Raw genomic sequence first — 23452 nt, forward strand, 5'->3', positions numbered from 1 at the left:
TTCAGAAGCAGATGGGCTCACACCACACCTGACACAACTCTTGCGTCTGAACAATTACCCGAGCCAAAAGAAAAGTGGAGAATGCGGGCATTGACCCGCTACCTCTCACATGCAAAGCGAGCGCTCTACCATTTGAGCTAATTCCCCATTCACGTCTGGCATTAGCTCCCAGTTTGCATCTGACTAGCCCCTTATCACTTGCCTCCTCGCTATTCCACGACCAGCAGAAATCTCCTGCTTCAGGTTGGCCTGCTCACTGAACACTTTCAATGCTTTGCTCCAATCGACGTTACTGAGCAAATAGCAGGCGAGCAAGGGCAGGACTGGAAGCCATGGATATGGTGAAAGACGCCGAGAAGAGCTCGAGCCTGCGCAAGGGAAGCGACTTGAGCGCAACGTCGCAGCCGCCACGAGCGTGAGGGAGCAGGCGAGAGCCCTTTCTGACTGATGGACAGATGACTTCTATTGCCTGAGGCTTTGCCTGAAAGAAAGTGCTGGCTCTTTACATGCATTGCTGCTCAAAGGCACTCCCTGCTGACACACACATGCAAGTGTTCAAGCAAAACGGCGAAGGCACTGTCCTGTGCCTCAGCTGCAACATGTTCAGCTGAAAACTGCTCGTCATATTAAGAACTCTGCCTTTAGCGAATTGCCACTTACCACGCACATACTTACTTCAAAAGAATGCGCACTGCTTCAAGACGGAGTGCAACCAACCACCTAAGGACGACTTTGCTTTGCTTTGTTTTCGACTGCACTGCTCCGCTCCCCACCTGTCAATCGAAGGGAAGCGGCAGAGGTGCCTATCTTTGGTGATTCTCTGCCGCGTGCCTTTCAATGCTGCCCGTCCTGTGTACTTCCTGATGTCGCAGCTATTTTTCACAGCCTGGGCCGGCGGTGCAATGGATAACGCGTCTGACTACGGATTAGAAGATTGCAGGTTCGGCTCCTACCTGGCTCGAGCATTTTTGCAATCTTTGCATTCTGGCTTTGGATGCCACGGAAGCGAACATAGTTGGTCACATTCTCCAGTTACTAAGCTGGCAAGTGTCTTCTTAGCGCAGTAGGCAGCGTGTCAGTCTCAGAATCTGAAGGTCCTGAGCTCGATCCTTAGAGAAGGCATTGATACTTGCATAGAAGTTTTTCCTTCTTTCATTTCAGCTGCATTCATGCAAAAATCGGAAAGTTTTGCTGCGACAGCACACCAAAGGATTTGATGTCCCTCAGCCTGCGGTGACCTTCAGAAGCAGATGGGCTCACACCACACCTGACACAACTCTTGCGTCTGAACAATTACCCGAGCCAAAAGAAAAGTGGAGAATGCGGGCATTGATCCCGCTACCTCTCACATGCAAAGCGAGCGCTCTACCATTTGAGCTAATTCCCCATTCATGTCTGGCATTAGCTCCCAGTTTGCATCTGACTAGCCCCTTATCACTTGCCTCCTCGCTATTCCACGACCAGCAGAAATCTCCTGCTTCAGGTTGGCCTGCTCACTGAACACTTTCAATGCTTTGCTCCAATCGACGTTACTGAGCAATAGCAGGCGAGCAAGGGCAGGACTGGAAGCCATGGATATGGTGAAAGACGCCGAGAAGAGCTCGAGCCTGCGCAAGGGAAGCGACTTGAGCGCAACGTCGCAGCCGCCACGAGCGAGAGGGAGCAGGCGAGAGCCCTTTCTGACTGATGGACAGATGACTTCTATTGCCTGAGGCTTTGCCTGAAAGAAAGTGCTGGCTCTTTACATGCATTGCTGCTCAAAGGCACTCCCTGCTGACACACACATGCAAGTGTTCAAGCAAAACGGCGAAGGCACTGTCCTGTGCCTCAGCTGCAACATGTTCAGCTGCAAACTGCTCGTCATATTATGAGCTCTGCCTTTAGCGAATTGCCACTTACCACGCACATACTTACTTCAAAAGAATGCGCACTGCTTCAAGACGGAGTGCAACCAACCACCTAAGGACGACTTTGCTTTGCTTTGTTTTCGACTGCACTGCTCCGCTCCCCACCTGTCAATCGAAGGGAAGCGGCAGAGGTGCCTATCTTTGGTGATTCTCTGCCGCATGCCTTTCAATGCTGCCCGTCCTGTGTACTTCCTGATGTCGCAGCTATTTTTCACAGCCTGGGCCGGCGGCGCAATGGATAACGCGTCTGACTACGGATTAGAAGATTGCAGGTTCGGCTCCTACCTGGCTCGAGCATTTTTGCAATCTTTGCATTCTGGCTTTGGATGCCACGGAAGCGAACATAGTTGGTCACATTCTCCAGTTACTCAGCTGACAAGTGTCTTCTTAGCGCAGTAGGCAGCGTGTCAGTCTCATAATCTGAAGGTCCTGAGTTTGATCCTTAGAGAAGGCGTTGATACTTGCATAGAAGTTTTTCCTTCTTTTATTTCAGCTGCATTCATGCAAAAATCGGAAAGTTTTGCTGCGACAGCACACCAAAGGATTTGATGTCCCTCAGCCTGCGGTGACCTTCAGAAGCAGATGGGCTCACACCACACCTGACACAACTCTTGCGTCTGAACAATTACCCGAGCCAAAAGAAAAGTGGAGAATGCGGGCATTGACCCGCTACCTCTCACATGCAAAGCGAGCGCTCTACCATTTGAGCTAATTCCCCATTCACGTCTGGCATTAGCTCCCAGTTTGCATCTGACTAGCCCCTTATCACTTGCCTCCTCGCTATTCCACGACCAGCAGAAATCTCCTGCTTCAGGTTGGCCTGCTCACTGAACACTTTCAATGCTTTGCTCCAATCGACGTTACTGAGCAAATAGCAGGCGAGCAAGGGCAGGACTGGAAGCCATGGATATGGTGAAAGACGCCGAGAAGAGCTCGAGCCTGCGCAAGGGAAGCGACTTGAGCGCAACGTCGCAGCCGCCACGAGCGTGAGGGAGCAGGCGAAAGCCCTTTCTGACTGATGGACAGATGACTTCTATTGCCTGAGGCTTTGCCTGAAAGAAAGTGCTGGCTCTTTACATGCATTGCTGCTCAAAGGCACTCCCTGCTGACACACACATGCAAGTGTTCAAGCAAAACGGCGAAGGCACTGTCCTGTGCCTCAGCTGCAACATGTTCAGCTGAAAACTGCTCGTCATATTATGAGCTCTGCCTTTAGCGAATTGCCACTTACCACGCACATACTTACTTCAAAAGAATGCGCACTGCTTCAAGACGGAGTGCAACCAACCACCTAAGGACGACTTTGCTTTGCTTTGTTTTCGACTGCACTGCTCCGCTCCCCACCTGTCAATCGAAGGGAAGCGGCAGAGGTGCCTATCTTTGGTGATTCTCTGCCGCGTGCCTTTCAATGCTGCCCGTCCTGTGTACTTCCTGATGTCGCAGCTATTTTTCACAGCCTGGGCCGGCGGTGCAATGGATAACGCGTCTGACTACGGATTAGAAGATTGCAGGTTCGGCTCCTACCTGGCTCGAGCATTTTTGCAATCTTTGCATTCTGGCTTTGGATGCCACGGAAGCGAACATAGTTGGTCACATTCTCCAGTTACTAAGCTGGCAAGTGTCTTCTTAGCGCAGTAGGCAGCGTGTCAGTCTCAGAATCTGAAGGTCCTGAGCTCGATCCTTAGAGAAGGCATTGATACTTGCATAGAAGTTTTTCCTTCTTTCATTTCAGCTGCATTCATGCAAAAATCGGAAAGTTTTGCTGCGACAGCACACCAAAGGATTTGATGTCCCTCAGCCTGCGGTGACCTTCAGAAGCAGATGGGCTCACACCACACCTGACACAACTCTTGCGTCTGAACAATTACCCGAGCCAAAAGAAAAGTGGAGAATGCGGGCATTGATCCCGCTACCTCTCACATGCAAAGCGAGCGCTCTACCATTTGAGCTAATTCCCCATTCATGTCTGGCATTAGCTCCCAGTTTGCATCTGACTAGCCCCTTATCACTTGCCTCCTCGCTATTCCACGACCAGCAGAAATCTCCTGCTTCAGGTTGGCCTGCTCACTGAACACTTTCAATGCTTTGCTCCAATCGACGTTACTGAGCAATAGCAGGCGAGCAAGGGCAGGACTGGAAGCCATGGATATGGTGAAAGACGCCGAGAAGAGCTCGAGCCTGCGCAAGGGAAGCGACTTGAGCGCAACGTCGCAGCCGCCACGAGCGAGAGGGAGCAGGCGAGAGCCCTTTCTGACTGATGGACAGATGACTTCTATTGCCTGAGGCTTTGCCTGAAAGAAAGTGCTGGCTCTTTACATGCATTGCTGCTCAAAGGCACTCCCTGCTGACACACACATGCAAGTGTTCAAGCAAAACGGCGAAGGCACTGTCCTGTGCCTCAGCTGCAACATGTTCAGCTGCAAACTGCTCGTCATATTATGAGCTCTGCCTTTAGCGAATTGCCACTTACCACGCACATACTTACTTCAAAAGAATGCGCACTGCTTCAAGACGGAGTGCAACCAACCACCTAAGGACGACTTTGCTTTGCTTTGTTTTCGACTGCACTGCTCCGCTCCCCACCTGTCAATCGAAGGGAAGCGGCAGAGGTGCCTATCTTTGGTGATTCTCTGCCGCATGCCTTTCAATGCTGCCCGTCCTGTGTACTTCCTGATGTCGCAGCTATTTTTCACAGCCTGGGCCGGCGGCGCAATGGATAACGCGTCTGACTACGGATTAGAAGATTGCAGGTTCGGCTCCTACCTGGCTCGAGCATTTTTGCAATCTTTGCATTCTGGCTTTGGATGCCACGGAAGCGAACATAGTTGGTCACATTCTCCAGTTACTCAGCTGACAAGTGTCTTCTTAGCGCAGTAGGCAGCGTGTCAGTCTCATAATCTGAAGGTCCTGAGTTTGATCCTTAGAGAAGGCGTTGATACTTGCATAGAAGTTTTTCCTTCTTTCATTTCAGCTGCATTCATGCAAAAATCGGAAAGTTTTGCTGCGACAGCACACCAAAGGATTTGATGTCCCTCAGCCTGCGGTGACCTTCAGAAGCAGATGGGCTCACACCACACCTGACACAACTCTTGCGTCTGAACAATTACCCGAGCCAAAAGAAAAGTGGAGAATGCGGGCATTGATCCCGCTACCTCTCACATGCAAAGCGAGCGCTCTACCATTTGAGCTAATTCCCCATTCACGTCTGGCATTAGCTCCCAGTTTGCATCTGACTAGCCCCTTATCACTTGCCTCCTCGCTATTCCACGACCAGCAGAAATCTCCTGCTTCAGGTTGGCCTGCTCACTGAACACTTTCAATGCTTTGCTCCAATCGACGTTACTGAGCAAATAGCAGGCGAGCAAGGGCAGGACTGGAAGCCATGGATATGGTGAAAGACGCCGAGAAGAGCTCGAGCCTGCGCAAGGGAAGCGACTTGAGCGCAACGTCGCAGCCGCCACGAGCGTGAGGGAGCAGGCGAGAGCCCTTTCTGACTGATGGACAGATGACTTCTATTGCCTGAGGCTTTGCCTGAAAGAAAGTGCTGGCTCTTTACATGCATTGCTGCTCAAAGGCACTCCCTGCTGACACACACATGCAAGTGTTCAAGCAAAACGGCGAAGGCACTGTCCTGTGCCTCAGCTGCAACATGTTCAGCTGAAAACTGCTCGTCATATTATGAGCTCTGCCTTTAGCGAATTGCCACTTACCACGCACATACTTACTTCAAAAGAATGCGCACTGCTTCAAGACGGAGTGCAACCAACCACCTAAGGACGACTTTGCTTTGCTTTGTTTTCGACTGCACTGCTCCGCTCCCCACCTGTCAATCGAAGGGAAGCGGCAGAGGTGCCTATCTTTGGTGATTCTCTGCCGCATGCCTTTCAATGCTGCCCGTCCTGTGTACTTCCTGATGTCGCAGCTATTTTTCACAGCCTGGGCCGGCGGCGCAATGGATAACGCGTCTGACTACGGATTAGAAGATTGCAGGTTCGGCTCCTACCTGGCTCGAGCATTTTTGCAATCTTTGCATTCTGGCTTTGGATGCCACGGAAGCGAACATAGTTGGTCACATTCTCCAGTTACTCAGCTGACAAGTGTCTTCTTAGCGCAGTAGGCAGCGTGTCAGTCTCATAATCTGAAGGTCCTGAGTTTGATCCTTAGAGAAGGCGTTGATACTTGCATAGAAGTTTTTCCTTCTTTCATTTCAGCTGCATTCATGCAAAAATCGGAAAGTTTTGCTGCGACAGCACACCAAAGGATTTGATGTCCCTCAGCCTGCGGTGACCTTCAGAAGCAGATGGGCTCACACCATACCTGACACAACTCTTGCGTCTGAACAATTACCCGAGCCAAAAGAAAAGTGGAGAATGCGGGCATTGATCCCGCTACCTCTCACATGCAAAGCGAGCGCTCTACCATTTGAGCTAATTCCCCATTCACGTCTGGCATTAGCTCCCAGTTTGCATCTGACTAGCCCCTTATCACTTGCCTCCTCGCTATTCCACGACCAGCAGAAATCTCCTGCTTCAGGTTGGCCTGCTCACTGAACACTTTCAATGCTTTGCTCCAATCGACGTTACTGAGCAAATAGCAGGCGAGCAAGGGCAGGACTGGAAGCCATGGATATGGTGAAAGACGCCGAGAAGAGCTCGAGCCTGCGCAAGGGAAGCGACTTGAGCGCAACGTCGCAGCCGCCACGAGCGTGAGGGAGCAGGCGAGAGCCCTTTCTGACTGATGGACAGATGACTTCTATTGCCTGAGGCTTTGCCTGAAAGAAAGTGCTGGCTCTTTACATGCATTGCTGCTCAAAGGCACTCCCTGCTGACACACACATGCAAGTGTTCAAGCAAAACGGCGAAGGCACTGTCCTGTGCCTCAGCTGCAACATGTTCAGCTGCAAACTGCTCGTCATATTATGAGCTCTGCCTTTAGCGAATTGCCACTTACCACGCACATACTTACTTCAAAAGAATGCGCACTGCTTCAAGACGGAGTGCAACCAACCACCTAAGGACGACTTTGCTTTGCTTTGTTTTCGACTGCACTGCTCCGCTCCCCACCTGTCAATCGAAGGGAAGCGGCAGAGGTGCCTATCTTTGGTGATTCTCTGCCGCGTGCCTTTCAATGCTGCCCGTCCTGTGTACTTCCTGATGTCGCAGCTATTTTTCACAGCCTGGGCCGGCGGTGCAATGGATAACGCGTCTGACTACGGATTAGAAGATTGCAGGTTCGGCTCCTACCTGGCTCGAGCATTTTTGCAATCTTTGCATTCTGGCTTTGGATGCCACGGAAGCGAACATAGTTGGTCACATTCTCCAGTTACTAAGCTGGCAAGTGTCTTCTTAGCGCAGTAGGCAGCGTGTCAGTCTCAGAATCTGAAGGTCCTGAGTTCGATCCTTAGAGAAGGCGTTGATACTTGCATAGAAGTTTTTCCTTCTTTCATTTCAGCTGCATTCATGCAAAAATCGGAAAGTTTTGCTGCGACAGCACACCAAAGGATTTGATGTCCCTCAGCCTGCGGTGACCTTCAGAAGCAGATGGGCTCACACCACACCTGACACAACTCTTGCGTCTGAACAATTACCCGAGCCAAAAGAAAAGTGGAGAATGCGGGCATTGATCCCGCTACCTCTCACATGCAAAGCGAGCGCTCTACCATTTGAGCTAATTCCCCATTCACGTCTGGCATTAGCTCCCAGTTTGCATCTGACTAGCCCCTTATCACTTGCCTCCTCGCTATTCCACGACCAGCAGAAATCTCCTGCTTCAGGTTGGCCTGCTCACTGAACACTTTCAATGCTTTGCTCCAATCGACGTTACTGAGCAAATAGCAGGCGAGCAAGGGCAGGACTGGAAGCCATGGATATGGTGAAAGACGCCGAGAAGAGCTCGAGCCTGCGCAAGGGAAGCGACTTGAGCGCAACGTCGCAGCCGCCACGAGCGTGAGGGAGCAGGCGAGAGCCCTTTCTGACTGATGGACAGATGACTTCTATTGCCTGAGGCTTTGCCTGAAAGAAAGTGCTGGCTCTTTACATGCATTGCTGCTCAAAGGCACTCCCTGCTGACACACACATGCAAGTGTTCAAGCAAAACGGCGAAGGCACTGTCCTGTGCCTCAGCTGCAACATGTTCAGCTGAAAACTGCTCGTCATATTATGAGCTCTGCCTTTAGCGAATTGCCACTTACCACGCACATACTTACTTCAAAAGAATGCGCACTGCTTCAAGACGGAGTGCAACCAACCACCTAAGGACGACTTTGCTTTGCTTTGTTTTCGACTGCACTGCTCCGCTCCCCACCTGTCAATCGAAGGGAAGCGGCAGAGGTGCCTATCTTTGGTGATTCTCTGCCGCATGCCTTTCAATGCTGCCCGTCCTGTGTACTTCCTGATGTCGCAGCTATTTTTCACAGCCTGGGCCGGCGGCGCAATGGATAACGCGTCTGACTACGGATTAGAAGATTGCAGGTTCGGCTCCTACCTGGCTCGAGCATTTTTGCAATCTTTGCATTCTGGCTTTGGATGCCACGGAAGCGAACATAGTTGGTCACATTCTCCAGTTACTCAGCTGACAAGTGTCTTCTTAGCGCAGTAGGCAGCGTGTCAGTCTCATAATCTGAAGGTCCTGAGTTTGATCCTTAGAGAAGGCGTTGATACTTGCATAGAAGTTTTTCCTTCTTTCATTTCAGCTGCATTCATGCAAAAATCGGAAAGTTTTGCTGCGACAGCACACCAAAGGATTTGATGTCCCTCAGCCTGCGGTGACCTTCAGAAGCAGATGGGCTCACACCATACCTGACACAACTCTTGCGTCTGAACAATTACCCGAGCCAAAAGAAAAGTGGAGAATGCGGGCATTGATCCCGCTACCTCTCACATGCAAAGCGAGCGCTCTACCATTTGAGCTAATTCCCCATTCACGTCTGGCATTAGCTCCCAGTTTGCATCTGACTAGCCCCTTATCACTTGCCTCCTCGCTATTCCACGACCAGCAGAAATCTCCTGCTTCAGGTTGGCCTGCTCACTGAACACTTTCAATGCTTTGCTCCAATCGACGTTACTGAGCAAATAGCAGGCGAGCAAGGGCAGGACTGGAAGCCATGGATATGGTGAAAGACGCCGAGAAGAGCTCGAGCCTGCGCAAGGGAAGCGACTTGAGCGCAACGTCGCAGCCGCCACGAGCGTGAGGGAGCAGGCGAGAGCCCTTTCTGACTGATGGACAGATGACTTCTATTGCCTGAGGCTTTGCCTGAAAGAAAGTGCTGGCTCTTTACATGCATTGCTGCTCAAAGGCACTCCCTGCTGACACACACATGCAAGTGTTCAAGCAAAACGGCGAAGGCACTGTCCTGTGCCTCAGCTGCAACATGTTCAGCTGCAAACTGCTCGTCATATTATGAGCTCTGCCTTTAGCGAATTGCCACTTACCACGCACATACTTACTTCAAAAGAATGCGCACTGCTTCAAGACGGAGTGCAACCAACCACCTAAGGACGACTTTGCTTTGCTTTGTTTTCGACTGCACTGCTCCGCTCCCCACCTGTCAATCGAAGGGAAGCGGCAGAGGTGCCTATCTTTGGTGATTCTCTGCCGCGTGCCTTTCAATGCTGCCCGTCCTGTGTACTTCCTGATGTCGCAGCTATTTTTCACAGCCTGGGCCGGCGGTGCAATGGATAACGCGTCTGACTACGGATTAGAAGATTGCAGGTTCGGCTCCTACCTGGCTCGAGCATTTTTGCAATCTTTGCATTCTGGCTTTGGATGCCACGGAAGCGAACATAGTTGGTCACATTCTCCAGTTACTAAGCTGGCAAGTGTCTTCTTAGCGCAGTAGGCAGCGTGTCAGTCTCAGAATCTGAAGGTCCTGAGTTCGATCCTTAGAGAAGGCATTGATACTTGCATAGAAGTTTTTCCTTCTTTCATTTCAGCTGCATTCATGCAAAAATCGGAAAGTTTTGCTGCGACAGCACACCAAAGGATTTGATGTCCCTCAGCCTGCGGTGACCTTCAGAAGCAGATGGGCTCACACCACACCTGACACAACTCTTGCGTCTGAACAATTACCCGAGCCAAAAGAAAAGTGGAGAATGCGGGCATTGATCCCGCTACCTCTCACATGCAAAGCGAGCGCTCTACCATTTGAGCTAATTCCCCATTCATGTCTGGCATTAGCTCCCAGTTTGCATCTGACTAGCCCCTTATCACTTGCCTCCTCGCTATTCCACGACCAGCAGAAATCTCCTGCTTCAGGTTGGCCTGCTCACTGAACACTTTCAATGCTTTGCTCCAATCGACGTTACTGAGCAATAGCAGGCGAGCAAGGGCAGGACTGGAAGCCATGGATATGGTGAAAGACGCCGAGAAGAGCTCGAGCCTGCGCAAGGGAAGCGACTTGAGCGCAACGTCGCAGCCGCCACGAGCGAGAGGGAGCAGGCGAGAGCCCTTTCTGACTGATGGACAGATGACTTCTATTGCCTGAGGCTTTGCCTGAAAGAAAGTGCTGGCTCTTTACATGCATTGCTGCTCAAAGGCACTCCCTGCTGACACACACATGCAAGTGTTCAAGCAAAACGGCGAAGGCACTGTCCTGTGCCTCAGCTGCAACATGTTCAGCTGCAAACTGCTCGTCATATTATGAGCTCTGCCTTTAGCGAATTGCCACTTACCACGCACATACTTACTTCAAAAGAATGCGCACTGCTTCAAGACGGAGTGCAACCAACCACCTAAGGACGACTTTGCTTTGCTTTGTTTTCGACTGCACTGCTCCGCTCCCCACCTGTCAATCGAAGGGAAGCGGCAGAGGTGCCTATCTTTGGTGATTCTCTGCCGCATGCCTTTCAATGCTGCCCGTCCTGTGTACTTCCTGATGTCGCAGCTATTTTTCACAGCCTGGGCCGGCGGCGCAATGGATAACGCGTCTGACTACGGATTAGAAGATTGCAGGTTCGGCTCCTACCTGGCTCGAGCATTTTTGCAATCTTTGCATTCTGGCTTTGGATGCCACGGAAGCGAACATAGTTGGTCACATTCTCCAGTTACTCAGCTGACAAGTGTCTTCTTAGCGCAGTAGGCAGCGTGTCAGTCTCATAATCTGAAGGTCCTGAGTTTGATCCTTAGAGAAGGCGTTGATACTTGCATAGAAGTTTTTCCTTCTTTCATTTCAGCTGCATTCATGCAAAAATCGGAAAGTTTTGCTGCGACAGCACACCAAAGGATTTGATGTCCCTCAGCCTGCGGTGACCTTCAGAAGCAGATGGGCTCACACCACACCTGACACAACTCTTGCGTCTGAACAATTACCCGAGCCAAAAGAAAAGTGGAGAATGCGGGCATTGATCCCGCTACCTCTCACATGCAAAGCGAGCGCTCTACCATTTGAGCTAATTCCCCATTCACGTCTGGCATTAGCTCCCAGTTTGCATCTGACTAGCCCCTTATCACTTGCCTCCTCGCTATTCCACGACCAGCAGAAATCTCCTGCTTCAGGTTGGCCTGCTCACTGAACACTTTCAATGCTTTGCTCCAATCGACGTTACTGAGCAAATAGCAGGCGAGCAAGGGCAGGACTGGAAGCCATGGATATGGTGAAAGACGCCGAGAAGAGCTCGAGCCTGCGCAAGGGAAGCGACTTGAGCGCAACGTCGCAGCCGCCACGAGCGTGAGGGAGCAGGCGAGAGCCCTTTCTGACTGATGGACAGATGACTTCTATTGCCTGAGGCTTTGCCTGAAAGAAAGTGCTGGCTCTTTACATGCATTGCTGCTCAAAGGCACTCCCTGCTGACACACACATGCAAGTGTTCAAGCAAAACGGCGAAGGCACTGTCCTGTGCCTCAGCTGCAACATGTTCAGCTGAAAACTGCTCGTCATATTATGAGCTCTGCCTTTAGCGAATTGCCACTTACCACGCACATACTTACTTCAAAAGAATGCGCACTGCTTCAAGACGGAGTGCAACCAACCACCTAAGGACGACTTTGCTTTGCTTTGTTTTCGACTGCACTGCTCCGCTCCCCACCTGTCAATCGAAGGGAAGCGGCAGAGGTGCCTATCTTTGGTGATTCTCTGCCGCATGCCTTTCAATGCTGCCCGTCCTGTGTACTTCCTGATGTCGCAGCTATTTTTCACAGCCTGGGCCGGCGGCGCAATGGATAACGCGTCTGACTACGGATTAGAAGATTGCAGGTTCGGCTCCTACCTGGCTCGAGCATTTTTGCAATCTTTGCATTCTGGCTTTGGATGCCACGGAAGCGAACATAGTTGGTCACATTCTCCAGTTACTCAGCTGACAAGTGTCTTCTTAGCGCAGTAGGCAGCGTGTCAGTCTCATAATCTGAAGGTCCTGAGTTTGATCCTTAGAGAAGGCGTTGATACTTGCATAGAAGTTTTTCCTTCTTTCATTTCAGCTGCATTCATGCAAAAATCGGAAAGTTTTGCTGCGACAGCACACCAAAGGATTTGATGTCCCTCAGCCTGCGGTGACCTTCAGAAGCAGATGGGCTCACACCACACCTGACACAACTCTTGCGTCTGAACAATTACCCGAGCCAAAAGAAAAGTGGAGAATGCGGGCATTGATCCCGCTACCTCTCACATGCAAAGCGAGCGCTCTACCATTTGAGCTAATTCCCCATTCACGTCTGGCATTAGCTCCCAGTTTGCATCTGACTAGCCCCTTATCACTTGCCTCCTCGCTATTCCACGACCAGCAGAAATCTCCTGCTTCAGGTTGGCCTGCTCACTGAACACTTTCAATGCTTTGCTCCAATCGACGTTACTGAGCAATAGCAGGCGAGCAAGGGCAGGACTGGAAGCCATGGATATGGTGAAAGACGCCGAGAAGAGCTCGAGCCTGCGCAAGGGAAGCGACTTGAGCGCAACGTCGCAGCCGCCACGAGCGAGAGGGAGCAGGCGAGAGCCCTTTCTGACTGATGGACAGATGACTTCTATTGCCTGAGGCTTTGCCTGAAAGAAAGTGCTGGCTCTTTACATGCATTGCTGCTCAAAGGCACTCCCTGCTGACACACACATGCAAGTGTTCAAGCAAAACGGCGAAGGCACTGTCCTGTGCCTCAGCTGCAACATGTTCAGCTGCAAACTGCTCGTCATATTATGAGCTCTGCCTTTAGCGAATTGCCACTTACCACGCACATACTTACTTCAAAAGAATGCGCACTGCTTCAAGACGGAGTGCAACCAACCACCTAAGGACGACTTTGCTTTGCTTTGTTTTCGACTGCACTGCTCCGCTCCCCACCTGTCAATCGAAGGGAAGCGGCAGAGGTGCCTATCTTTGGTGATTCTCTGCCGCATGCCTTTCAATGCTGCCCGTCTTGTGTACTTCCTGATGTCGCAGCTATTTTTCACAGCCTGGGCCGGCGGCGCAATGGATAACGCGTCTGACTACGGATTAGAAGATTGCAGGTTCGGCTCCTACCTGGCTCGAGCATTTTTGCAATCTTTGCATTCTGGCTTTGGATGCCACGGAAGCGAACATAGTTGGTCACATTCTCCAGTTACTAAGCTGGCAAGTGTCTTCTTAGCGCAGTAGGCAGCGTGTCAGTCTCAGAATCTGAAGGTCCTGAGTTCGATCCTTAGAGAAGGCATTGATACTTGCATAGAAGTTTTTCCTTCTTTCATTTCAGCTGCATTCATGCAAAAATCGGAAAGTTTTGCTGCGACAGCACACCAAAGGATTTGATGTCCCTCAGCCTGCGGTGACCTTCAGAAGCAGATGGGCTCACACCACACCTGACACAACTCTTGCGTCTGAACAATTACCCGAGCCAAAAGAAAAGTGGAGAATGCGGGCATTGATCCCGCTACTTCTCACATGCAAAGCGAGCGCTCTACCATTTGAGCTAATTCCCCATTCATGTCTGGCATTAGCTCCCAGTTTGCATCTGACTAGCCCCTTATCACTTGCCTCCTCGCTATTCCACGACCAGCAGAAATCTCCTGCTTCAGGTTGGCCTGCTCACTGAACACTTTCAATGCTTTGCTCCAATCGACGTTACTGAGCAATAGCAGGCGAGCAAGGGCAGGACTGGAAGCCATGGATATGGTGAAAGACGCCGAGAAGAGCTCGAGCCTGCGCAAGGGAAGCGACTTGAGCGCAACGTCGCAGCCGCCACGAGCGAGAGGGAGCAGGCGAGAGCCCTTTCTGACTGATGGACAGATGACTTCTATTGCCTGAGGCTTTGCCTGAAAGAAAGTGCTGGCTCTTTACATGCATTGCTGCTCAAAGGCACTCCCTGCTGACACACACATGCAAGTGTTCAAGCAAAACGGCGAAGGCACTGTCCTGTGCCTCAGCTGCAACATGTTCAGCTGCAAACTGCTCGTCATATTATGAGCTCTGCCTTTAGCGAATTGCCACTTACCACGCACATACTTACTTCAAAAGAATGCGCACTGCTTCAAGACGGAGTGCAACCAACCACCTAAGGACGACTTTGCTTTGCTTTGTTTTCGACTGCACTGCTCCGCTCCCCACCTGTCAATCGAAGGGAAGCGGCAGAGGTGCCTATCTTTGGTGATTCTCTGCCGCATGCCTTTCAATGCTGCCCGTCCTGTGTACTTCCTGATGTCGCAGCTATTTTTCACAGCCTGGGCCGGCGGCGCAATGGATAACGCGTCTGACTACGGATTAGAAGATTGCAGGTTCGGCTCCTACCTGGCTCGAGCATTTTTGCAATCTTTGCATTCTGGCTTTGGATGCCACGGAAGCGAACATAGTTGGTCACATTCTCCAGTTACTCAGCTGACAAGTGTCTTCTTAGCGCAGTAGGCAGCGTGTCAGTCTCATAATCTGAAGGTCCTGAGTTTGATCCTTAGAGAAGGCGTTGATACTTGCATAGAAGTTTTTCCTTCTTTCATTTCAGCTGCATTCATGCAAAAATCGGAAAGTTTTGCTGCGACAGCACACCAAAGGATTTGATGTCCCTCAGCCTGCGGTGACCTTCAGAAGCAGATGGGCTCACACCACACCTGACACAACTCTTGCGTCTGAACAATTACCCGAGCCAAAAGAAAAGTGGAGAATGCGGGCATTGATCCCGCTACCTCTCACATGCAAAGCGAGCGCTCTACCATTTGAGCTAATTCCCCATTCACGTCTGGCATTAGCTCCCAGTTTGCATCTGACTAGCCCCTTATCACTTGCCTCCTCGCTATTCCACGACCAGCAGAAATCTCCTGCTTCAGGTTGGCCTGCTCACTGAACACTTTCAATGCTTTGCTCCAATCGACGTTACTGAGCAATAGCAGGCGAGCAAGGGCAGGACTGGAAGCCATGGATATGGTGAAAGACGCCGAGAAGAGCTCGAGCCTGCGCAAGGGAAGCGACTTGAGCGCAACGTCGCAGCCGCCACGAGCGTGAGGGAGCAGGCGAGAGCCCTTTCTGACTGATGGACAGATGACTTCTATTGCCTGAGGCTTTGCCTGAAAGAAAGTGCTGGCTCTTTACATGCATTGCTGCTCAAAGGCACTCCCTGCTGACACACACATGCAAGTGTTCAAGCAAAACGGCGAAGGCACTGTCCTGTGCCTCAGCTGCAACATGTTCAGCTGAAAACTGCTCGTCATATTATGAGCTCTGCCTTTAGCGAATTGCCACTTACCACGCACATACTTACTTCAAAAGAATGCGCACTGCTTCAAGACGGAGTGCAACCAACCACCTAAGGACGACTTTGCTTTGCTTTGTTTTCGACTGCACTGCTCCGCTCCCCACCTGTCAATCGAAGGGAAGCGGCAGAGGTGCCTATCTTTGGTGATTCTCTGCCGCGTGCCTTTCAATGCTGCCCGTCCTGTGTACTTCCTGATGTCGCAGCTATTTTTCACAGCCTGGGCCGGCGGTGCAATGGATAACGCGTCTGACTACGGATTAGAAGATTGCAGGTTCGGCTCCTACCTGGCTCGAGCATTTTTGCAATCTTTGCATTCTGGCTTTGGATGCCACGGAAGCGAACATAGTTGGTCACATTCTCCAGTTACTCAGCTGACAAGTGTCTTCTTAGTGCAGTAGGCAGCGTGTCAGTCTCATAATCTGAAGGTCCTGAGTTCGATCCTTAGAGAAGGCGTTGATACTTGCATAGAAGTTTTTCCTTCTTTCATTTCAGCTGCATTCATGCAAAAATCGGAAAGTTTTGCTGCGACAGCACACCAAAGGATTTGATGTCCCTCAGCCTGCGGTGACCTTCAGAAGCAGATGGGCTCACACCACACCTGACACAACTCTTGCGTCTGAACAATTACCCGAGCCAAAAGAAAAGTGGAGAATGCGGGCATTGATCCCGCTACCTCTCACATGCAAAGCGAGCGCTCTACCATTTGAGCTAATTCCCCATTCATGTCTGGCATTAGCTCCCAGTTTGCATCTGACTAGCCCCTTATCACTTGCCTCCTCGCTATTCCACGACCAGCAGAAATCTCCTGCTTCAGGTTGGCCTGCTCACTGAACACTTTCAATGCTTTGCTCCAATCGACGTTACTGAGCAATAGCAGGCGAGCAAGGGCAGGACTGGAAGCCATGGATATGGTGAAAGACGCCGAGAAGAGCTCGAGCCTGCGCAAGGGAAGCGACTTGAGCGCAACGTCGCAGCCGCCACGAGCGAGAGGGAGCAGGCGAGAGCCCTTTCTGACTGATGGACAGATGACTTCTATTGCCTGAGGCTTTGCCTGAAAGAAAGTGCTGGCTCTTTACATGCATTGCTGCTCAAAGGCACTCCCTGCTGACACACACATGCAAGTGTTCAAGCAAAACGGCGAAGGCACTGTCCTGTGCCTCAGCTGCAACATGTTCAGCTGCAAACTGCTCGTCATATTATGAGCTCTGCCTTTAGCGAATTGCCACTTACCACGCACATACTTACTTCAAAAGAATGCGCACTGCTTCAAGACGGAGTGCAACCAACCACCTAAGGACGACTTTGCTTTGCTTTGTTTTCGACTGCACTGCTCCGCTCCCCACCTGTCAATCGAAGGGAAGCGGCAGAGGTGCCTATCTTTGGTGATTCTCTGCCGCATGCCTTTCAATGCTGCCCGTCCTGTGTACTTCCTGATGTCGCAGCTATTTTTCACAGCCTGGGCCGGCGGCGCAATGGATAACGCGTCTGACTACGGATTAGAAGATTGCAGGTTCGGCTCCTACCTGGCTCGAGCATTTTTGCAATCTTTGCATTCTGGCTTTGGATGCCACGGAAGCGAACATAGTTGGTCACATTCTCCAGTTACTCAGCTGACAAGTGTCTTCTTAGCGCAGTAGGCAGCGTGTCAGTCTCATAATCTGAAGGTCCTGAGTTTGATCCTTAGAGAAGGCGTTGATACTTGCATAGAAGTTTTTCCTTCTTTCATTTCAGCTGCATTCATGCAAAAATCGGAAAGTTTTGCTGCGACAGCACACCAAAGGATTTGATGTCCCTCAGCCTGCGGTGACCTTCAGAAGCAGATGGGCTCACACCACACCTGACACAACTCTTGCGTCTGAACAATTACCCGAGCCAAAAGAAAAGTGGAGAATGCGGGCATTGATCCCGCTACCTCTCACATGCAAAGCGAGCGCTCTACCATTTGAGCTAATTCCCCATTCACGTCTGGCATTAGCTCCCAGTTTGCATCTGACTAGCCCCTTATCACTTGCCTCCTCGCTATTCCACGACCAGCAGAAATCTCCTGCTTCAGGTTGGCCTGCTCACTGAACACTTTCAATGCTTTGCTCCAATCGACGTTACTGAGCAAATAGCAGGCGAGCAAGGGCAGGACTGGAAGCCATGGATATGGTGAAAGACGCCGAGAAGAGCTCGAGCCTGCGCAAGGGAAGCGACTTGAGCGCAACGTCGCAGCCGCCACGAGCGTGAGGGAGCAGGCGAGAGCCCTTTCTGACTGATGGACAGATGACTTCTATTGCCTGAGGCTTTGCCTGAAAGAAAGTGCTGGCTCTTTACATGCATTGCTGCTCAAAGGCACTCCCTGCTGACACACACATGCAAGTGTTCAAGCAAAACGGCGAAGGCACTGTCCTGTGCCTCAGCTGCAACATGTTCAGCTGCAAACTGCTCGTCATATTATGAGCTCTGCCTTTAGCGAATTGCCACTTACCACGCACATACTTACTTCAAAAGAATGCGCACTGCTTCAAGACGGAGTGCAACCAACCACCTAAGGACGACTTTGCTTTGCTTTGTTTTCGACTGCACTGCTCCGCTCCCCACCTGTCAATCGAAGGGAAGCGGCAGAGGTGCCTATCTTTGGTGATTCTCTGCCGCATGCCTTTCAATGCTGCCCGTCCTGTGTACTTCCTGATGTCGCAGCTATTTTTCACAGCCTGGGCCGGCGGCGCAATGGATAACGCGTCTGACTACGGATTAGAAGATTGCAGGTTCGGCTCCTACCTGGCTCGAGCATTTTTGCAATCTTTGCATTCTGGCTTTGGATGCCACGGAAGCGAACATAGTTGGTCACATTCTCCAGTTACTCAGCTGACAAGTGTCTTCTTAGCGCAGTAGGCAGCGTGTCAGTCTCATAATCTGAAGGTCCTGAGTTTGATCCTTAGAGAAGGCGTTGATACTTGCATAGAAGTTTTTCCTTCTTTCATTTCAGCTGCATTCATGCAAAAATCGGAAAGTTTTGCTGCGACAGCACACCAAAGGATTTGATGTCCCTCAGCCTGCGGTGACCTTCAGAAGCAGATGGGCTCACACCACACCTGACACAACTCTTGCGTCTGAACAATTACCCGAGCCAAAAGAAAAGTGGAGAATGCGGGCATTGATCCCGCTACCTCTCACATGCAAAGCGAGCGCTCTACCATTTGAGCTAATTCCCCATTCACGTCTGGCATTAGCTCCCAGTTTGCATCTGACTAGCCCCTTATCACTTGCCTCCTCGCTATTCCACGACCAGCAGAAATCTCCTGCTTCAGGTTGGCCTGCTCACTGAACACTTTCAATGCTTTGCTCCAATCGACGTTACTGAGCAAATAGCAGGCGAGCAAGGGCAGGACTGGAAGCCATGGATATGGTGAAAGACGCCGAGAAGAGCTCGAGCCTGCGCAAGGGAAGCGACTTGAGCGCAACGTCGCAGCCGCCACGAGCGTGAGGGAGCAGGCGAGAGCCCTTTCTGACTGATGGACAGATGACTTCTATTGCCTGAGGCTTTGCCTGAAAGAAAGTGCTGGCTCTTTACATGCATTGCTGCTCAAAGGCACTCCCTGCTGACACACACATGCAAGTGTTCAAGCAAAACGGCGAAGGCACTGTCCTGTGCCTCAGCTGCAACATGTTCAGCTGCAAACTGCTCGTCATATTATGAGCTCTGCCTTTAGCGAATTGCCACTTACCACGCACATACTTACTTCAAAAGAATGCGCACTGCTTCAAGACGGAGTGCAACCAACCACCTAAGGACGACTTTGCTTTGCTTTGTTTTCGACTGCACTGCTCCGCTCCCCACCTGTCAATCGAAGGGAAGCGGCAGAGGTGCCTATCTTTGGTGATTCTCTGCCGCGTGCCTTTCAATGCTGCCCGTCCTGTGTACTTCCTGATGTCGCAGCTATTTTTCACAGCCTGGGCCGGCGGTGCAATGGATAACGCGTCTGACTACGGATTAGAAGATTGCAGGTTCGGCTCCTACCTGGCTCGAGCATTTTTGCAATCTTTGCATTCTGGCTTTGGATGCCACGGAAGCGAACATAGTTGGTCACATTCTCCAGTTACTAAGCTGGCAAGTGTCTTCTTAGCGCAGTAGGCAGCGTGTCAGTCTCAGAATCTGAAGGTCCTGAGCTCGATCCTTAGAGAAGGCATTGATACTTGCATAGAAGTTTTTCCTTCTTTCATTTCAGCTGCATTCATGCAAAAATCGGAAAGTTTTGCTGCGACAGCACACCAAAGGATTTGATGTCCCTCAGCCTGCGGTGACCTTCAGAAGCAGATGGGCTCACACCACACCTGACACAACTCTTGCGTCTGAACAATTACCCGAGCCAAAAGAAAAGTGGAGAATGCGGGCATTGATCCCGCTACCTCTCACATGCAAAGCGAGCGCTCTACCATTTGAGCTAATTCCCCATTCATGTCTGGCATTAGCTCCCAGTTTGCATCTGACTAGCCCCTTATCACTTGCCTCCTCGCTATTCCACGACCAGCAGAAATCTCCTGCTTCAGGTTGGCCTGCTCACTGAACACTTTCAATGCTTTGCTCCAATCGACGTTACTGAGCAATAGCAGGCGAGCAAGGGCAGGACTGGAAGCCATGGATATGGTGAAAGACGCCGAGAAGAGCTCGAGCCTGCGCAAGGGAAGCGACTTGAGCGCAACGTCGCAGCCGCCACGAGCGAGAGGGAGCAGGCGAGAGCCCTTTCTGACTGATGGACAGATGACTTCTATTGCCTGAGGCTTTGCCTGAAAGAAAGTGCTGGCTCTTTACATGCATTGCTGCTCAAAGGCACTCCCTGCTGACACACACATGCAAGTGTTCAAGCAAAACGGCGAAGGCACTGTCCTGTGCCTCAGCTGCAACATGTTCAGCTGCAAACTGCTCGTCATATTATGAGCTCTGCCTTTAGCGAATTGCCACTTACCACGCACATACTTACTTCAAAAGAATGCGCACTGCTTCAAGACGGAGTGCAACCAACCACCTAAGGACGACTTTGCTTTGCTTTGTTTTCGACTGCACTGCTCCGCTCCCCACCTGTCAATCGAAGGGAAGCGGCAGAGGTGCCTATCTTTGGTGATTCTCTGCCGCATGCCTTTCAATGCTGCCCGTCCTGTGTACTTCCTGATGTCGCAGCTATTTTTCACAGCCTGGGCCGGCGGCGCAATGGATAACGCGTCTGACTACGGATTAGAAGATTGCAGGTTCGGCTCCTACCTGGCTCGAGCATTTTTGCAATCTTTGCATTCTGGCTTTGGATGCCACGGAAGCGAACATAGTTGGTCACATTCTCCAGTTACTCAGCTGACAAGTGTCTTCTTAGCGCAGTAGGCAGCGTGTCAGTCTCATAATCTGAAGGTCCTGAGTTTGATCCTTAGAGAAGGCGTTGATACTTGCATAGAAGTTTTTCCTTCTTTCATTTCAGCTGCATTCATGCAAAAATCGGAAAGTTTTGCTGCGACAGCACACCAAAGGATTTGATGTCCCTCAGCCTGCGGTGACCTTCAGAAGCAGATGGGCTCACACCACACCTGACACAACTCTTGCGTCTGAACAATTACCCGAGCCAAAAGAAAAGTGGAGAATGCGGGCATTGACCCGCTACCTCTCACATGCAAAGCGAGCGCTCTACCATTTGAGCTAATTCCCCATTCACGTCTGGCATTAGCTCCCAGTTTGCATCTGACTAGCCCCTTATCACTTGCCTCCTCGCTATTCCACGACCAGCAGAAATCTCCTGCTTCAGGTTGGCCTGCTCACTGAACACTTTCAATGCTTTGCTCCAATCGACGTTACTGAGCAAATAGCAGGCGAGCAAGGGCAGGACTGGAAGCCATGGATATGGTGAAAGACGCCGAGAAGAGCTCGAGCCTGCGCAAGGGAAGCGACTTGAGCGCAACGTCGCAGCCGCCACGAGCGTGAGGGAGCAGGCGAGAGCCCTTTCTGACTGATGGACAGATGACTTCTATTGCCTGAGGCTTTGCCTGAAAGAAAGTGCTGGCTCTTTACATGCATTGCTGCTCAAAGGCACTCCCTGCTGACACACACATGCAAGTGTTCAAGCAAAACGGCGAAGGCACTGTCCTGTGCCTCAGCTGCAACATGTTCAGCTGAAAACTGCTCGTCATATTATGAGCTCTGCCTTTAGCGAATTGCCACTTACCACGCACATACTTACTTCAAAAGAATGCGCACTGCTTCAAGACGGAGTGCAACCAACCACCTAAGGACGACTTTGCTTTGCTTTGTTTTCGACTGCACTGCTCCGCTCCCCACCTGTCAATCGAAGGGAAGCGGCAGAGGTGCCTATCTTTGGTGATTCTCTGCCGCGTGCCTTTCAATGCTGCCCGTCCTGTGTACTTCCTGATGTCGCAGCTATTTTTCACAGCCTGGGCCGGCGGTGCAATGGATAACGCGTCTGACTACGGATTAGAAGATTGCAGGTTCGGCTCCTACCTGGCTCGAGCATTTTTGCAATCTTTGCATTCTGGCTTTGGATGCCACGGAAGCGAACATAGTTGGTCACATTCTCCAGTTACTAAGCTGGCAAGTGTCTTCTTAGCGCAGTAGGCAGCGTGTCAGTCTCAGAATCTGAAGGTCCTGAGTTCGATCCTTAGAGAAGGCATTGATACTTGCATAGAAGTTTTTCCTTCTTTCATTTCAGCTGCATTCATGCAAAAATCGGAAAGTTTTGCTGCGACAGCACACCAAAGGATTTGATGTCCCTCAGCCTGCGGTGACCTTCAGAAGCAGATGGGCTCACACCACACCTGACACAACTCTTGCGTCTGAACAATTACCCGAGCCAAAAGAAAAGTGGAGAATGCGGGCATTGATCCCGCTACCTCTCACATGCAAAGCGAGCGCTCTACCATTTGAGCTAATTCCCCATTCATGTCTGGCATTAGCTCCCAGTTTGCATCTGACTAGCCCCTTATCACTTGCCTCCTCGCTATTCCACGACCAGCAGAAATCTCCTGCTTCAGGTTGGCCTGCTCACTGAACACTTTCAATGCTTTGCTCCAATCGACGTTACTGAGCAATAGCAGGCGAGCAAGGGCAGGACTGGAAGCCATGGATATGGTGAAAGACGCCGAGAAGAGCTCGAGCCTGCGCAAGGGAAGCGACTTGAGCGCAACGTCGCAGCCGCCACGAGCGAGAGGGAGCAGGCGAGAGCCCTTTCTGACTGATGGACAGATGACTTCTATTGCCTGAGGCTTTGCCTGAAAGAAAGTGCTGGCTCTTTACATGCATTGCTGCTCAAAGGCACTCCCTGCTGACACACACATGCAAGTGTTCAAGCAAAACGGCGAAGGCACTGTCCTGTGCCTCAGCTGCAACATGTTCAGCTGCAAACTGCTCGTCATATTATGAGCTCTGCCTTTAGCGAATTGCCACTTACCACGCACATACTTACTTCAAAAGAATGCGCACTGCTTCAAGACGGAGTGCAACCAACCACCTAAGGACGACTTTGCTTTGCTTTGTTTTCGACTGCACTGCTCCGCTCCCCACCTGTCAATCGAAGGGAAGCGGCAGAGGTGCCTATCTTTGGTGATTCTCTGCCGCATGCCTTTCAATGCTGCCCGTCCTGTGTACTTCCTGATGTCGCAGCTATTTTTCACAGCCTGGGCCGGCGGCGCAATGGATAACGCGTCTGACTACGGATTAGAAGATTGCAGGTTCGGCTCCTACCTGGCTCGAGCATTTTTGCAATCTTTGCATTCTGGCTTTGGATGCCACGGAAGCGAACATAGTTGGTCACATTCTCCAGTTACTCAGCTGACAAGTGTCTTCTTAGCGCAGTAGGCAGCGTGTCAGTCTCATAATCTGAAGGTCCTGAGTTTGATCCTTAGAGAAGGCGTTGATACTTGCATAGAAGTTT

At 51.0% G+C, this 23452-nt stretch overlaps 3 non-coding genes across 3 annotated transcripts; all 3 read left to right on the forward strand.

The window, feature by feature from the left end:
- The first annotated feature begins 9726 nt into the window (after positions 1-9726).
- trnal-cag (transfer RNA leucine (anticodon CAG)) lies at positions 9727-9799 on the forward strand. The gene has a single exon. It is a non-coding gene; the product is annotated as a tRNA-Leu (tRNA).
- A 3645-nt stretch (positions 9800-13444) lies between these two features.
- trnal-cag (transfer RNA leucine (anticodon CAG)) lies at positions 13445-13517 on the forward strand. The gene has a single exon. It is a non-coding gene; the product is annotated as a tRNA-Leu (tRNA).
- An 8602-nt stretch (positions 13518-22119) lies between these two features.
- trnal-cag (transfer RNA leucine (anticodon CAG)) lies at positions 22120-22192 on the forward strand. Its single transcript has one exon. It is a non-coding gene; the product is annotated as a tRNA-Leu (tRNA).
- Positions 22193-23452: the final 1260 nt, after the last annotated feature.

Source organism: Pristiophorus japonicus, chromosome 1 (assembly GCF_044704955.1).
Source record: "Pristiophorus japonicus isolate sPriJap1 chromosome 1, sPriJap1.hap1, whole genome shotgun sequence".
Lineage (NCBI taxonomy): Eukaryota > Metazoa > Chordata > Chondrichthyes > Pristiophoridae > Pristiophorus > Pristiophorus japonicus.